At 42.8% G+C, this 18,389-nt stretch overlaps 1 long non-coding RNA gene across 1 annotated transcript in view; it reads right to left on the reverse strand.

The window, feature by feature from the left end:
* The window catches only part of LOC130302234 (uncharacterized), a 65,916-nt gene that overhangs the window by 27,765 nt on the left and 19,762 nt on the right, over positions 1 to 18,389 (reverse strand). Inside the window, exon 2 of the long non-coding RNA XR_008852525.1 lies at positions 7,249 to 7,367. This is a non-coding gene — a long non-coding RNA (uncharacterized LOC130302234). The remainder of the gene's footprint in view (positions 1 to 7,248; positions 7,368 to 18,389) is intronic.

The raw sequence follows: 18,389 nt of genomic DNA on the forward strand, positions 1-18,389 counted from the left end.
TCGTCAGATATGGCAAAATTTCATCCGTTCATTCTGAACACTGCGGAGAGGCGCGTATTACCTTACAGTAGACGCGGTCTCTCTTCAGGACGGATGCTCTCCTACCTCACGCTGTAAAAATCTGCATTCTTGATATTTTCTATCAAATACCTAGTAATTCTTCTCCATCTTGTTATATTGTAGCTATTCTAATAGCTCTAATTAAATTTTGCCTTTGATATATTAATACCCTTGGGCATTACTAGGCATAGCCATTATTATAGCCATACAATATATTCTAATACTAATATTTTCATAATGGCTGATGAGGCTTCTAGCTAAAAATCTCTCACACCAGTCTCCCCTAATGAAGATAGAGATTGTGAGATGGCCCTTGAGGACCATATAAAAAAACCTGGTGGATGAATCTGTTTCACAGTCAGTAAAATCAGCTGTTTAGTCAGCCATGGGTGTAATGCAAGAAGCTATAACAAGTTCAGTGCCACTAATAAACAGAATAAACACCCTTCTACCCCGTCCGATACCCTTTGGTCGATGGAGGACTCAGTGTCGGCTCTGGCAAAAGGATTTAAAAAGTTAGGCAAATGCCTACAAAAAGGTGTTTCTGTAATACCAATCCCTCTACATCTAAAAAAGCATTAATGTCCAATGAGGATCAGGTCAAATCTGTAATTGCGCCTTCCCAAGGCAGCTCAAAAATAGGTGTTCATAATCTGCACCATATTCCCTCGGCCCGTGAGGAGACAATTAATAAATGGGTTAGCAAAGCCTCAAATAGGCTTAAACCCGACTCCTACAGCACCTCCTCTAGCCACAAGTCATCTAAGAATTCTGATTCAGACTCTGAATTCCATCTTCACTCTGACTCCAAGTACGAAGATTCATCAGACCAAGAGGAGGTCTCTCACCCTACATCTGAGAATATTAATGATTCCGCTATCCTTGATAGCAAAGGTGAGCCATTCTTTGACCCTGAGCTCATCAAACACCCGCGCTCGGGTGAATGGGTGCCCAACCCTCAAATTGCCAAGTTTATAAATGCTTGGATTCGTAGACCCCTGGATAAGGCTTCCAATAGTAAACTCAAGGCAGAGTGTCCCAGACCCCATATTGGTCAAGTACCTTCAAAAGACCGGCAAGAACCCTAAAAACGAGGTCGACAGATCCTTCCGTTTTTGCCAGGACAAGTTTCTGGACCTTCTGGGTCCCCTTAGAAAGATCCTCAATCTTTTGGAAAGAGCATATGTGTCTATTCAGCCAGTCAATACTGAAATTCTCAGGGGCTGGGCTCAAAGAGTCATCTACCTATTTGGCAGTATAAATTCAGCATTTTGCAGTGAAAGGCATAGAGACATTCTTCTCAAGCTGGATCCCCAGCTTATGCACTTAGCTACCTCTGAGCCAGAGTCTCCTACTGATGGCCTTCTCTTCGGAGAGGCCTTTATAAAAGAGATCAGCAAGCATGTAGGCTTGTTCTCTTCTTTAAATAAGGCTCAGACATCCTTGAAAAAGGTTTTTCAGGATAAAATATTTGGCGGGGCCAGGAAAGGAAAAGGACGCTTTCCTGGCCGTTGCTCCCTAGACAGACACCAGTACAAGGCCCCCTACCAATATGACACTCAAAGAGGATCATCTTCGTTCCAGCAACCGCCATTCTTCCCCTCTCAAGGCCGCCCATGGCGGGCAAGAGGTCACTGTGGCTACCCTGGATCTTGTCCATCAACAGGTAAGTGCACTTCCACAACTTTCTTCTCTTCTTCCATTAGGAGGAAGACTGAGAAATTTTTTCCCAACCTGGAATTCCATCACATCCGATGTTTGGATTCTGAATACCATCAAAGGTTATCTGATAGATTTTCTTCCCCCCCCACCCCCAATCCAAGTATGTCTTCCACAGCCCATAAGATTTTCAAGCTTGGATCATGATTTGTTAAGGACAGAAATCAAAGATTTTTTTCTCAAAAAGGGCAATCATTCCAGTCCGGCTAGAAACCCCAGGTTTCCTAAGCAACTTCTTTTTGGTCAAAAAGAAGGACGGCAGTTTCAGACCTGTCATAAACCTGAAGGTTCTGAACTCTTATGTCAAATACCGACACTTCAAGATGGAGGGAATCCATCTTTTGAAAGATTTTTTAATCCAAGAAGATTGGATGGTCAAAATAGACCTCAAAGATGCTTACTTGACGGTCCCTATTCATCCCAATCATCAACCCTATTTTCAGTTCCTATGGGAGAGACAAAAATGGCAATTCACAAGCCTACCCTTCGGTCTATCCTCGGCTCCCTGGTGATCCGTTTTAACCCCTGCAAAGGAAACAGAATTTTTGGGCTTCACAATCAATTTGCATTCAGCCCTTCTGAGCCTTCCACCAAAGAAATTGACTCTAATCAGGAAATAATTTTGTTCTCTCCTGAACAAACAACTGGTGACTTTAAGGTCCATCGCCCGAATAGTAGACCTTTTATCTGCCTCAATCCAGGCGATCTTCCCGGCTCCCCTTCACTACCGAGCCCTCCAATGATTAAAAGCCCAACACCTCAGGGAGGATCTTGGCTACGCAGACAAGATTCCTCTGTCTTCCGACACCAAAGAAGAACTTCTTTGGTGGTTACATCATGTACAAGAGTGGAACGGGAAAACTATTTTCAACTTTTTTCCAGATCTCATAATCGAGTCGGATGCGAGTCTTACGGGTTGGGGAGCTCGCTGTGGACATCTCTCCACTGGAGGCAAATGGTCACCAGAAGAATCTCTTCTTCATGTCAACTGCCTCAAACTCTTGGTGGGCTCTTTCGCCCTCAAAAGTTTTACCAAAGGAAGATCTCACTGCTGAATTCTCCTGAGAATGAACAATATCTCAGCAGCTCAGTACATCAATCACCTCGGAGACACAAAGTCAAAAACCTTAGCCAACATCACCAAAGATTTTTGGCACTTCTGCCTGGACAGAAGTATAATCATCAAGGCGGAATACCTTCCAGGCCTTTCGAACACGGTCGCAGATTGGAATTCCCGTTTCCTCGTGGATTCCAGCGACTGGAAATTGAATCCAGACATTATTCTTCAAATCAACTTTGACTCTGGATCTCTTTGCTTCACGTCTCAATCGTCAGGTTCCCAACTTTTTTCAGTTTGCGTCCTGACCCTGATGCTCTGGGTATAGATGCTTTCCTCCAAACATGGCCTTCCGGAACGCTTTACACTTTTCCCCCCTTTTCTCTCATATCGAGAGTTCTCATCCAAACCAAGATTCAGAAATCAACTCTAGTCATTGTAACTCCATGGTGGCCCTCCCAATCATGGTTTCCTCAGATTTTGGAAATGTCCATAGACTTTCCTCGTGTCATTCCAATATCCTCGGACACCCTTCTGGACCCATCAGGATCTCCTCACCCCCCACATTCTGTTGGGCAACCTCTCCCTCATCACATGGTTGGTTTCGGGTCAATTCAATCTAACCCAGAGTTTTCACAGGCAACTAGAGACATCTTGTCCGAAGCTTGGGCTCCAGGTACCAAATCGGCTTACCAATCTGCCTGGAAACTTTGGATTTGTTGGTGCTCTCAACGGGACTTGAATCCCGTTCATGCACCTCTTGCCCACATTTTACATTTTCTTTCCTCTGCTTTCAAACAAGAAGGTAAAGCTTATCGGACAATTAATGTATATCGCTCCGCTATATCTTCCAATCATTCCCCCATTGATTTCCTTCCCATAGGTAGACATCCATTAATCTGCAAACTCCTTAAGGGTATGCGCTTCAGGAGGCCTCCCCAACTCAAATATCATTCTACTTGGGATGTCTCTTTGATCATATGTTCAAATCTTGGGAGGATAATAACCTTCTTCCACTAAAATTACTCTCTTTCAAGCTTACCGTTATCCTTTGTTTAATATCTTTTAAGAGAGTTTCTGACATTAGAGCTCTTGACATTTCACGTCGTCAATTTTCTCCTAATTTTTCTATCTTTCATCGCACCAAGACTAACCTTTGTTCTATCTTTCATACCACCTTTCTGCATCATGATAAGTTATGCGTTGTTCGCTGTCTTAAATCTTATGAGGATAAAACCTTCAACATTAGACCTCAATCTTCTTCTCAACTCCTCATCTCCTTTTGCAAACCCCATCATCTGGTTTCGTCCTCTACATTGGCTAGATGGGTCAAGAACACCATGAAATTAGCAGACATTGACATTTCTCAATTTGGAGCTCACTCCATTAGGGGGGCTTCAACTACTAAGGCTCACCAGTCAGGAGCTTCTCTATCAGATATCCTTAGAACCGCAAACTGGTCTTCAGAATCTACCTTCAGAACATTTTATTTTAGACCAGACCCTCATGTTTCTATGAACATTGTTTAACTTGTCATGTTTATATTCTCTATGATCATTAACCCTACTCAATGTATTTATTAGCTTTGAACTAACATTATAATATGAGCCTCTTGACTTGTAATAAAATTAAAGATTTTCCTAGTTGTCTAATGACGGAAAATATAGATTTTATTAAAGTCAAGAGGCGAGTATTATCCCTCCATTTTTACCCACCCTTAACTTGTCTTTTATTTCTTTTTCATAGCCTAACAAGATGCTCCTGTGAAGAATACTTCTATCGTTGGTGTTCCTGTTTTCAGTTCTATCAGGTCAAGGTACTCGCTTCAAGGTTTTTTTTCCCTCAACCATTCTGATTTTTCCTGCATCAAAGAAAGAGGAAGATGTAGTGTTTCCAGTCCTTTATATAACCTATGCTGAGCGTTCCTTGGAGGATACCTACCTGATTGCATATATGTATCACCTGTGTACACCAGAAGTTTTTTCTTCTTCTTTATGTTAACTCTTTTGCTGCTGTTTTTCAGTAAAAGAAAGATTTGGCATTATAATACTCGCCTCTTGTCTTTAATAAAATATATATTTTCTGTCATTAGACAACTAGGAAAACCTTTAATTAAAACAGTAGTTGAAAAGAGCTAAACACTGTTTACCAATCCTACCTCTGCACCAATGGTTTGAAACACATTTCAAATTTAAGAAATATATTAAATTAAATCTTGACAAGACATACCCAGTAGCTGATAATTGAAAATCATTGTAGGGGACTACTTCATAAAGCTTAATGAGAGAATACAAGACTGTGCAATGCTGTCATCAAAGCAAACAAGGATTACTATAAAGAATATAGAAAATAAAGCATAGTCTGGTTTGTTTACTATCTAATTCCATATGCATTTCTTCATAGTTTTTAGGTATTCAATACAGATCCAAAAAGAAAAATAAGTGGAAAATAAAAACCAAACAAACAACTTTTGACTACTATGTTATATATCTTGATATATAGAGAGATAGATAGATAATGTCCAAGGAGCAGCAGCTTGCACCTATTTTGCTTTATTACTACCATGGTTGTGCTGCTCTCCTGGATTTTTGAGATAGATAGATACTTAGACCACCCATTTTGTGAGTGGAAATTGTTATTTTCCCTGTAAAATACTTGTGAAGCAATAATATATTTGTAAGTCAAGACAGTGTTTACAGTTTCATTTATTTCTTTGACATTTGTAATTTGTTGTTCTACAGACATTAATAATGAAATGTTAAAGGCTAATGCCACAGAAATCTAACAGGTAGACAGATCATAATGAGAACAAAGTTAAAAGGTAAAATACAAAATTTCTTAAACAAGAAAAGGATATTTTGTACCGCTTTTTATTTGCAGTTATAGGAAAGTTTGAATTATATTGCATATATATTGCATTATGGACCAATCTTGGGGTTCAATAGCTCATAAGGATTAGTGTTGAGCGGCATAGGCCATATTCGAATTCGCGAATATTCGCAAATATATGGACGAATATTCGTCATATATTCGCGAATATTCGCATATTCGTTATATTCGCGTTTTATTTTCGCATATGCGAAAATACGCGTATGCGAAAATTAACATAAGTGAAAATTTGCATATACAAAATTAACACACGCGAAAATTCGCATATGCGAAAATTAGCATATGCTAATTTTCGCATATGCGAAGTTTTGCACGCCAGTCTCACACAGTGGTATTACAACCTTCTTTACACCACACAAGCTGGAAGCAGAGAGGGGTGATCACTGTGATGTGTACTGTGAAGGAAAAAAAAAAAAAAAAAACGAATATTCGTAATTACGAATATATAGCGCTATATTCGCGAAATTCGCGAATTCGCGAATATGCGATATTCGCGAATAATATTCGAATTGCGAATATTCGCGAGCAACACTAATAAGGATCACCATCTTTTCTGGGTTGAGACAGTTAGAACATCAAGGGACTTCGCTAGGATATGTTTACAAGTAGCTATAGCCACTTGTATAAAAAAAAAAAAAAAAAAAAAGCCAGAAAATGGCACATTTCTCGTGACATATGCAAAATTAGTCCTGGCCGTCCTGGTTTTCCTGGTTCCACAGGTGGGATATGCCTGACACTTCCTTAGGCTGGGAGCATACCTTAAGAGGCTCGGCAGTCTCTTACAGAGCTTTCTCCTAGCTGGAGAGGAGTGGTAGATAATCCTCTTTTATATAAAAAAAATACCTCTTTTCATTAGCTCCCAGTGTTAGAAATCCTCTCAGGGGAAGGTGTCTCTCTGTTGTGGTGGTGGGAGGTGATTGATGTGTCTGCTTCAAATTACAGATTAGACTTTCTTTTATTATGTCAACAAAAGTTAGATTTTATTTCCATCTTTTATACTTTCAAAATAACAGAAAACCAAAAAATGGTGTCTGCAAAAGTTTGGGCACCCTGCAGAATTTATAGCATGCACTGCCCCCTTTGCAAAGCTGAGACCTGCCAGTGTCATGGATTGTTCTCAATCATCATCTGGGAAGACCAGGTGATGTCAATCTCAAAGGTTTTAAATGCCCAGACTCATCTGACCTTGCCCCAACAATCAGCACCATGGGTTCTTCTAAGCAGTTGTCTAGAAATCTGAAACTCTGTTGTTTACGGCAGGTACATAAGTAGGCAGGGATAGGGGAGCGGGCGAGATTAGTGTGCACTCCTTCCCTGCCATACGTGACAGTGTACCAGGAAAATGAACTACAGACAGCACAATCACATAAAGCAGTCCATATATAATAAAGCTACGCAACAGTTCCCAGAGTTATTCAATGGTCGTAGCTGGAGTAAATAATACTACTGACGGGGTGTTGAGTCGACAAAGAATGGAGTCTCGTGATCCATAAGTATAGAAAGAAAAGATTGTTTGCACTCACCGTCCTCGTAGTGTATTTCGTCACGGACCCTCGGTGCAGCAGGAAGATCTCAAGATGTGGGCGCTCAGAGGCTAACAGGGGATACAATGGGGATACAACGTCTTTGCGCCGGAGTACCCCTTCAAGAATGCAATGTGTGATTACATGTAAGTCGCCCATAAAACTAACTGAGGAATTCAATGCAATAAATACTACATTGTTAAACTCCACTTCCCTACTTAGATCCTCGACTAATGCCCAGTGAATACCTCCCTGTATGATTGTTTGAATAGCCAACATGTAAAAGAGCTGGATTACTTTTTTCTGCTCCTCCTTACAAAACATACAGATCAATATGATGGTAATTGATAAATCTCTAGTGGGAATAGTAGCCTAAACATATTTATTACATCTATTTTATGATATCTATAGGTGATATAAACACTCTTAGTGTAGGGTCAGACATGGCATATTTGCTGCTGCATTTTTTGCCTACCCATTGAGGTCAATGGGTAGCTAACTCAACTGCAAACAATATGCAGCAACATATGCAGCAAAATACAACAAGTCTTACCTTATTCTCAAAGATTATTTATTTCCAACTCAACATGATATCTAAAATCCTCTTATTCACACTTTAGAATGCACACAAGACACATGTATTAGGAGCCTTCATAAAGTTATACATTAAATGGGTACTGTCACCAACCTTTTTTCCTAAGACCCCCTTATGTCGGCGATTACCGCAAACTGCAGGTCAATTCAGGTCGATTGCGGGTCAATCAGGTCTCTGGTGACCTGGAAAAAAAGCGTTAATGGGGCTGTCTGAGACAGCCCCATTCACCCTTAACCAGCAGGAGTGAGGTGGCACGGGCGCCACCTCATGATCACATGATTGATCAGTTGGAACGACCGAACAATCACTGTCCTGCTGGGTGGGAATCAGGGTGGCAATCGGGGCCAGCGGGGGTCTCCTACCTTTACCTGGTCCGGCGGGGGTCCCCTCAGGAGCGGCGGTGATGGTCTCTGTGGCAGGAGCGGCGGCAGCAGCGGCGATGATCCCGGCGATGCAGGCGGCAGGATGCTTAGCAACAACTCTCAGCATGCACAGCCAAAGGGCATGCTGGGAGTTGTAGTTTTTCAACAGCTGGAGTTCCAACTACAACTCCCAGCATGCCCTTTGGTAGTCTGTGCATGCTGGGGGTTGCAGTTATGCAACAGCTGGAGGCACATTTTTTCTATGAAAAAGTGTTCATCCCGCTGTTGAATAACTACAACTCCCAGCATGCACAAACGACCAAAGGGCATGTTAGGAGTTGTAGCAGTGTGCCTCCAGCTGTGTCAAAAATACAACGCCCAGCATGCACTGATAGACTGTACATGCTGGTAGTTCTAGTTTTGCAACAGCTGGAGGCACACTGGTTGCAAAACACTGAGTTAAAGGGGTACTCCGGTGAAAAACTTTATTTTTTTTTTAAATCAACTGGTGCCAGAAAGTTAAACAGATCTGTAAATTACTTCTATTAAAAATCTTAATCCTTCCTGTACTTATTAGCTGCTGAATACTACAGTGGAAATTATTTTCTGTTTGAAACACAGAGCTGTCTGCTGACATCATGAGCACAGTGCTCTCTGCTGAAATCTCTGTCCATTTTAGGAACTGTCCAGAGTAAAAGGAAATCCCCATAGCAAACATATGCTGTTCTGGACAGTTCCTAAAATGGACAGAGATGTCAGCAGAGAGAACTGTGCTCATGATGTCAGCAGACAGCTCTGTGTTTCAAAAAGAAAGTAATTTCCGCTGTAGTATTCAGCAGCTAATAAGTACAGGAAGGATTAAGATTTTTTAATAGAAGTAATTTACAAATCTGTTTAACTTTCTGGCACCAGTTGATTTAAAAAAAAAAAAAAAGTTTTTCAGTGGTGGACCCCTTTAAGTAACAAACTCTCAGTGTTTTGCAACCAATGTGCCTCCAGCTGTTGCATAACTGCAACTCCCAGCATGTATGGTCTGTCAGTGCATGCTGGGAGTTGTAGTTTTGCAACAGCTGGAGGTATGACCCCCCCCCTCCCCACACCCACGTGAATGTACAGGGTACATTCACACGGGTGGGTTTACAGTGAGTTTTCTGCTAAAAGTTTGAGATGAGGCAGATTTTCCGTCGCAGCTCAAACATCAAGCGAGAAACTCACTGTAAACCCGACCGTGTGAATGTACCCTAAAAACACTACACTACACCTTCACAAAATAAAAAGTAAAACACTACATATACATAAACCCCAACACAGTCCCCCCCCCCCAATAAAAGAAAAAAAATTCTTGTATGACACTGTTTCCAAAACGGAGCCTCCAGCTGTTGGAAAACAACAACTCCCAGTATTGCTGGACAAGGCATGCTGTGAGTTTTGCAACAGCTGGAGGCACCCTGTTTGGGAAACACTGCCGTAGGGTATTTTTGTGGCAGATGCAAATCCCCAAAATAGGCCTCAAATGCGCATGGCGCTCTCTCGCATTGGAACCCTGTCGTTTTAGGGCCACATATGGGGTATTTCCGTACTCAGGAGAAATTGTGTTACAAATTTTGGGGGGCTATTTCTCCTTTTACCCATTATGAAAAGGTAAAGTTGGGGTCTGCACCAGCATTTTAGTGTAAAAATTTTTTTTTTTACACTAACATACTGGTGTTGCCCCATACTTTTAATTTTCACAAGGGGTAAAATGAGAAAAAGCCCCCCAAAATGTTGAACGCAATTTCTCCCAATTACGGAAATACTGGCTCAAAAGTGAGAGCACACCATGTACATTTGAGGTCTAAATTGCTGATTTGCCCAGGGGTGGCTGATTTTACAGGGGTTCTAACACAAAACAATAAATACCCACATGTGACCCTATTTTGGGAACTACACCCCTCACAGAATGCAACAAGGGGTATAGTGAACCTTAACACCCCACAGGTGTCTGACAAATTTTCCTCAAATTTGGATGTGAAAATGAAAAAAAAAAGCCAAAAATTTGCAACCCCATTTCTTCTGAGTAAGAACATACCCCATATGTAGATGTAAAGTGCTCTGCGGGTGCACTACATTGCTCAGAAGAGAAGGCGTGCCATTGGGATTTTGGAGAGAGAATGTGTCGGAAATTGAAGGCCATGTGTGTTTACAAAGCCCCCAAAGTGCTAGAACAGTGCCCCCCCCCCCACATGTGACCCCATTTTGAAAACTACACCCCTTGCAGAATTTTATAATGGGTACAGTGAGCCTTTATACCCCACATGTGTCTGAGAGATTTTTGGAACAGTGGTCATGTGAAAATGAGAAATGTCATTTTTCATTTGCACAGCCCACTGTTCCAAAAATTCTGTGAGGGGTGTAGTTTCCAAAATCCACTGTTCTGGCACCACGGGAGGCTTTGTAAATGCACTTGGCCCTCGACTTCTGTTCCAATCAAATTCTCTCTCCTAGTTCAATGGCGCTCCTTCTCTTCTGAGCATTGTAGTTCACCCACAAAGCACTTTACATCCAGAAATGGGGTTAAACATTTTGGGAGGCTTTTTCTCCTATTACCCCTTGAGAAAATGAAAAATTTGGGGTAACACCAGCATTTTGTGAAAAAAAAATGGAATTTTTCATTTTCACGTCCAAATTTTGTGGAAATTTGTCAAACACCTGTGGGGTATTAAGGTTCACTGTACCCCTTGTTACATTCCTTGAGGGGTGTAGTTTCCAAAATAGCATTACATGTGTTTTTTTTTTTTTTTTTTGCTGTTCTGGCTTCCTAAATGCAACATGCCCCCCCAAAACCATTACAGCAAAATTTGCTTTCCAAAAGCCAATTGTTACTCCTCTTCTGAGCATTGTAGTGCGCCAGCAGAGCAATTGATGTCCACACATGGGGTATTTCCATACTCAGAAGAGATGGGGTTACAAATTTTGGGGGGCATTTTCTCCTATTACCACTTGTAAAAATTTAAAATTTGGGGGAAAACTAGCATTTTAGTGAAAATAAAAATAATAAATTACATGCACTATTTCTCCCGTTACTATCTTCCATCAAAAAATAACATCTGTTATTAATGACAGGCTATAACGGGTTAAAATGACTATTAGATAAATCCCATAGACTATATTGGGATTTTCTAACGGCCGTATAGGATTTTGTAACTGCCGTTTTCAGCTGATTTTCAGACGGAACTTCATACGGATCTTTAAAACTGAGTAATTTTGTGGTGTGAAGGCCGAAGCAGAAAGCTTCAAGGTAAAAAAAAAAAAAAGAAAAGCGTTACATTTTTTCATCAAATTTTTGAATTTTTCACCAAGAAATGATGCAAGTATCAATTACATTTTACCACTAACATAAAGTAGAATATGTCACAAAAAAAACAATCTCGGAATCAGAATGAAAGGTAGAAGCATCCCAGAGTTATTAATGCTTAAAGTGACAGTGGTCAGATGTGCAAAAAATGGAGGGGTCCTAAGGTGAAAATGGGCTGGGTCCTTAAGAGGTTAACTGACCTAAAATTCTAAAAATATTGTTTGAATAAAAGGTCATTTTAACTAGGACATTTCTTTTCGTTTGAGGGCAATAGTACCTATTTGGGGTTTAAATCCGTTCATTCCTGCAATGCATCACAACTGATGAACTGTTTCATAATATTAACACATTTAGGAAAAATAAAGTTGCCTCAATTTGAGTAAACTCTATGAATGCGTGTATATTACATTGTATATTTCTGCATGTTTAATATTAGCTTGTGATGAGAGTTTTTGGCTTTGAAGTTAAATTCAGTATTTTTGCTCTGCTGGTTGATTACTGTGATGACTTAGATCATTGTCCAATGTTTAAAGTCAATAACTTCAGATGAATACAATATGCACATTGAACACAATTCAGAAAGGAAATCAAAATAAGAAACCATATGTAGTTTTACATTAACCAGTTTACTTAAAGGAAAATTACCTTTAAAAAGGAAAGCAATGCAGTAAAGGATTATTGAACTAATATTTTCCATGTAGTTGACCAGAATTTTGTGTTTTTTGATGCTGGTAAATTTGGAAAACAAAATGGGTATTTGTAGAGATTTAGGGGGAGATTTATCAAAACCTGTCTAGAGGGAAAGTTGCTGAGTTGCCATAGCAAACAATCAGATTATTTTTAAAATTTTTGAAAAGGCCTCTGAAAAATGTCAGCAACTTTTCCTCTGGACAGGTTTTGATAAATATCCCCCTTACTGTTTATTGATGACTTTTCTTTTCTCTTGATCCTATAATTTTTTTCTTTATTCTTTTACCCTTTTATTTAATGTATTTTATTGGTTTTACTAAGGTTTTATGAACACGACATAGGCAGGGCCGGCGTTAGGGTGGGGAATCCTGGGCAGTTGTCCAGGGCCCCCATCCAAAAGGAGGCCCCTGAAAAGCTTTAGCTTTACTAACAATACTGCTTTTTGTACAAAATCGAGGTAATATTGCGGCGTTTTTGCTGCGATTGTGAGCAAATTGCGGCAAAAACGCTGTGATTTTACCGCGATTTTGCACAAAATGTAGTATTCAGGGCCTAACGCATGAACACTCCTCCCCCTGTCCTCAGCATTCTGGAGGATCTCCACAAAAAGTAAACCCTCCTCACGTCCTCATCATACTTAGTGGAGGAACGCAGCCTGCGCTCCACTGGCCAGTGGCGGATCCCTCCCCCGCCACTGTATGTGTTGCACTGCACGGGCGCGCAGGTGACCGCTGCTAGCACTTTTTTTTTTACTTCTTTCATGTGCGGCCCTGCAGGCTGAAGAGGCCAGGGGCTGCTGGGAGCTCCTGCTGACGTGACCCTTGCGCAGAAGCAACACAGCCTCAGCCAACCCTATATCCAGCAATTATCCCCTGGGGTTAAGGAGAGGGTTTGGGTTGGGGATATGTATTGTATATGTGTGTGTATGATTTTGTATGAGGTGTGTATATGTATTAGTATTATGTATGTATGATATACTTATGTGTATGTATGATGTGTGTATGTGTGTTAGATGTGTATGTATGTATGTATATATGATGTGTGTATCTATGATGTGTGTATGTATGCGTGCATAGATATGTGTGTATCTATGTATCTATGATGTGTGTATGTATGTGTGCAAAGATATGTGTGTATGAATGATGTGTATGTATGAATGATGTGTTTATATGATAGATGTGTTTATATGAATCATGTGTGTATGATAGATGTGCGTGTGTATGACAGGCTACTTTCACACACCCCTACTTTTGTCCTGGATCCCAGTGTGTCCCCAAAATTTATAAACTGGAGACGCCACTGGACAGTGTGCAGTATTGGCGCCCCTGAGCGATCATGTCTCTCTGCCTCGGCAGAGTACTGCTTTCAGCGGCAGCACCGTGCTCCTCTAAGGCAGACAGGCATGATCGCTGATGTCCTCTGCCTCAAGACATCACAACCGTTCTACCGCCCCTCGACCACCAGTGTGTCACCCCAGTGGTATGCTTATTACATGTGGAAGGGGTTTGTTACATTGTGCCACCCCAGTGGTAAGGAGATTACATGAGGAGGAGGTTTGTTACGGTGTGTTACCATAGTAGTATGCTAATTACATCTGGAGGATGCATGTTACAGTGTCACCCCAGAAGTAAGGCGATTACATGGGGAGGGGGTTTGTTACAGTGTGTAACCACAGTATTAAGAAGATTACATGGGGAGGAGGTTTGTTACAGTGTGTCACCCCAGTAGTAAGGAGATTTCATGAGGATGAGGTTTGTTACAGTGTGTCACCCCAGTAGTAAGGAGATTATATGAGGAGGAGCTTTGTTACAGTGTGTCATCCAAGTAGTAAGGATATTACATGAGGGGGAGGTTTGTTACAGTGTGTCACCCCAGTAGTAAGGTGATTACATGAGAAGGAGATTTGTTACAGTGTGTCACCCCAGAAGTAAGGAGATTACATGGGGAGGGGGATTGTTACAGTGTGTCCCCCCAGTAGTAAGGCGATTACATTAGGAGGAAGTTTATTACAGTGTGTCACCCCAGGAGTATGCTAATTACATGTGGAGGGGGCTTGTTACAGTGTGTCACCCCAGAAGTAAGGAGATAACATGGGGAGGGGGTTTGTTACAGTGTTTCCCCAAAGTAGTAAGGATATTGCACGAGGAGGAGGTTTGTTACAGTGTGTCACACCAGTAGTAAGGAGATTACATGAGGAGGTTTGTTACAGTGTGTCACCCAAGTAGTAAGGTGATTACATGAGGAGGAGGTTTGCTACAGTGTGTCACCCCAGTGGTAAGAAGATTACATGGGGAGGAGGTTTGTTACAGTGTGTCATCCCAGTAGTAAGGAGATTACATGAGGAGGAGGTTTGTTACAGTGTGTCACAACAGTAGTAAGGAGATTACATGAGGAGGGGGTTTGTTACAGTGTGTCACCCCAGAAGTAAGGAGATTAAATGGGGAGAGGGTTTGTTACAGTGTGTCACCACAGTAGTAAGGAGATTACATGGGGAAGGGGGTTTGTTACAGTGTGTCACCCCAGTGGTAAGAAGATTACAGGGGGAGGAGGTTTGTTACAGTGTGTCATCCCAGTAGTAAGGAGATTACATGAGGCAGAGGTTTGTTACAGTGTGTCACCCCAGTAGTAAGAAGATTACATGGGGAGGAGGTTTCTTACAGTGTGTCACCCCAGTAGTAAGGAGATTACATAAGGAGGAGATTTGTTACAGTGTGTCACCCCAGTAGTAAGGAGATTACATGAGGAGGAGGTTTGTTACAGTGTGTCATCCCAGTAGTAAGGAGATTACATGAGGTGGAGGTTTTTTACAATGTGTCACCCCAGCAGTATACTAATTTCATTTGAGGGGGCCTGTTGGCAACAGCTGGAGGCACAAAATGGGTCGGGTCACCGGCAGATCCACAATTTTTCCGGCACAGAAATTCCATTTTATGTGTCCGCACAAGAAAAAACACATTCTTTTTTTGTGTGGAGTCCGCACAGAATTTATAGCTGTCTATGAGATGTGGCATTCCTGTGCAGTCCTAGTGCTGGTACATTATACCGCTGCTCCACAGTTTGTGGAATATCTGCACAGAGATACTCTGTATGGACATTCCATCTGTGAACATAGCCTAATAGCATATATGCATGTTATTACTGATGGGTAGCATTGAGAAGATCACTGTTTATCTATGTGCGGTGACTATTACAAGAACAAGGTTACAATATTAGGTTAGGGCTACATGGCAAAAATTAGTTGCACATTCAAGGATCATCATGTTGTTCTCCTTGAACTGTGCTGAATCTCAGCTAATGTAAGTAAATGTGGTCACCTGTAGAGAAATCCAGTGCCAGTTCTTGCTCTTTAGATGGCTAAACCCTAAAGACAGCATCATAAAATGTATGGCATTCTGTGACCCTGTGGTTTCCTGTGACCATACATTTTATGATGCCATTTTGCGATGGATTTCTAACAAGTTGCTGTTGCTCCACAGCTGTCCGTGCACTTCCTTCTTGCAAAGGGGGGAGCTGAGCTGATCTGCACTAAATGGGTTCACATTGCGACCCCCAAATTACCGCAGCCAAAAATTAATCCTGGATGGAATTATTACATTTCTTATGTTTTAGTCACAGCCATTTGGGGTTTGCAGCGCAATCTCATTTACTTATAGCCAAGATTCAACAAAATTTAGGGGTTATCTGGGGGCCCCATTTTTCATTTTTGGCCAGGACCACACTTAGTCTAAAACCAGCCCTGGATATAGGGAGGTATTAGTAACATGGTCATATATACTTATGCTTGAATTACACAATTTTGATCTGGTCTTTTTAAACCACAACAAGGAGAGTGTCCAAAAAGAAAGAACAATATCAAGGCAATACTAATATATCTCTAAAACTGAGGGGGGAAAAAAGAGAAAAGAAATGAAATTCAAGAACGTGAAAATTTCATTCATGAAAATAGGGCATGTAAAATGTATTTTTATTTATTTTTTTGCTAATTTTGAGCTTTTTATTGAACAGTTTCAAGAGGCTATGTTCACACATCATTAAATGAACAGCATAACATGTCCATACAATAGAAATAATCAAATAACCATATTTTTCATGTAATAACGTGCACAATTAAATTCTATGGAAAATGATTGTCAGTGCACACACTGATTAAAAAGGTTCCATTATTGCAACATTAAAACTATGGACTTTTTTTTGAACAGTGCCTGTTTATTGTGCAGATTATTTGATTAAAAATACGGATGTAGGGGGATGTGGCCTGGCTGCCTAGGTGAATGGACACATAGCTGAGGAGCTCCTTCTCCACTGCCTGAACTAGTGACTTAACCCAGCATATATACCGCTGTGCTCACCTGCTACCTTGCGGATAGTTTGCTAAACACTTCCCGACCATGCCGGTACGGTAGAAAAAAGGAATCAAACAGGGGACCCAGTCCAAGGTCAGCTTCACCAGAAACATGCGGCGGGCCCAAGATGGGGCCGTCTCCTCAGCACACACTTTCTCTCCGCTGCTGCAGCCCTCGCCTGCTGACCATCAGAGCGCACAAGCTCCGGCCCCACTATGCCACCCATCCTCTGACCCAAAAATTCACCGCACTCTCTCCCCTCCACATGGTAGGGACAGCTCCAGACCGAGCTCTGCTCTCTCCATGCATAGCGCAGAGTACATTCATGGAGAAGGGGCAGATGACCAGGTGTCAGAGTCTGCTGGCTGCCATTCTGCCTTCTCCTCTGAGTGCCGCCTGAGCCCAGACAGACAGAGGCTGTTGTCTGCCGCCTCTGCATCACAAGCATATTGTCACGATTCGGCTTACAGGTAGTGGATCCTCTGTGTCAGCGAGGGATTGGCGTGGACCGTGCTGGTGGACCGGTTCTAAGAGGCTACTGGTGTTCACCAGAGCCCGCCGCAAAGCGGGATGGTCTTGCTGCGGCAGTAGCAACCAGGTCGTATCCACTAGCAACGGCTCAACCTCGCTGACTGCTGAGAAGGCGTGGGACAGAAGGACTAGGCAGAGGCAAGGTCAGATGTGGCAGAAGGTCGGGGCAGGCGGCAAGGTTCGTAGTCAAGATGGATAGCAGGAGTTCAGGTAACACAGGCTTTGGACAACACTAAACGCTTTCACTGGCACAAGGCAACAAGATCCGGCAAGGGAGTGCAGGGGAGGTGATCAGATATAGCCAGGGAGCAGGTGGAAGCCAATTAAGCTAATTGGGCCAGGCACCAATCATTGGTGCATTGGCCCTTTAAGTCTCAGAGAGCTGGCGCGCGCGCGCCCTAGAGAGCGGAGCCGCGCGCGCCAGCATATGACAGGAGGGGCCCGGGACGGGTAAGTGACCTGGGATGCGATTCGCGAGCGGGCGCGTCCCGCTGTGCGAATCGCATCCCCGACGGCCATGTCAGTGCAGCGCTCCCGGTCAGCGGGACTGACCGGGGCGCTGCAGGGAGAGAGACGCCGTGAGCGCTCCGGGGAGGAGCGGGGACCCGGAGCGCTAGGCGTAACAGTACCCCCCCCTTAGGTCTCCCCCTTTTTTTGTCCGACAACTGCTTTACCTGGGACGAGGACACCGGGAGTGAATGGAGGGTTTCCTCAAAGGCAGGCAGTACAGCAGGAGTGGGAATGGGGAGGGAGGGCAGAGGGTGAAGCTTGGCACGGGGCAGGGTGACACAAGGACGGGGGCCATGAGGAGGCACTGACGCTTGCCTGACGGGACTGGGAGGGGGGGAGAGGCATCTCTTGTGGCAAGCAGAGTCCCAGTTCTTGATCTCCCCGGTGGTCCAGTCAAGGGTGGGAGAATGAAGCTGGAGCCATGGCAGACCGAGGAGGACTTCAGAGGTGCAGTTGGGGAGGACGAAAAATTCAATCCTTTCGTGGTGGGGTCCAATGCACATCAAGAGGGGTTCTGTGCGGTAACGCACGGTGCAATCCAATCTGACTCCGTTGACCGCGGAAATGTAGAGCGGCTTGACGAGACGGGTCACCGGGATGCGGAATTTATTCACAAAAGAATCCAGAATAAAATTCCCAGAGGCACCAGAGTCCAAGCAGGCCACGGCTGAGAGGGAGGAGTTGGCTGAAGAAGAAATCCGCACGGGCACCGTGAGACGTGGAGAAGCAGACTTTGAACCAAGAGACGCCACACCCACGTGAGCTGGGTGCGTGCG

Source organism: Hyla sarda, chromosome 1 (genome assembly GCF_029499605.1).
Source record: "Hyla sarda isolate aHylSar1 chromosome 1, aHylSar1.hap1, whole genome shotgun sequence".
NCBI classification, from domain to species: domain Eukaryota; kingdom Metazoa; phylum Chordata; class Amphibia; order Anura; family Hylidae; genus Hyla; species Hyla sarda.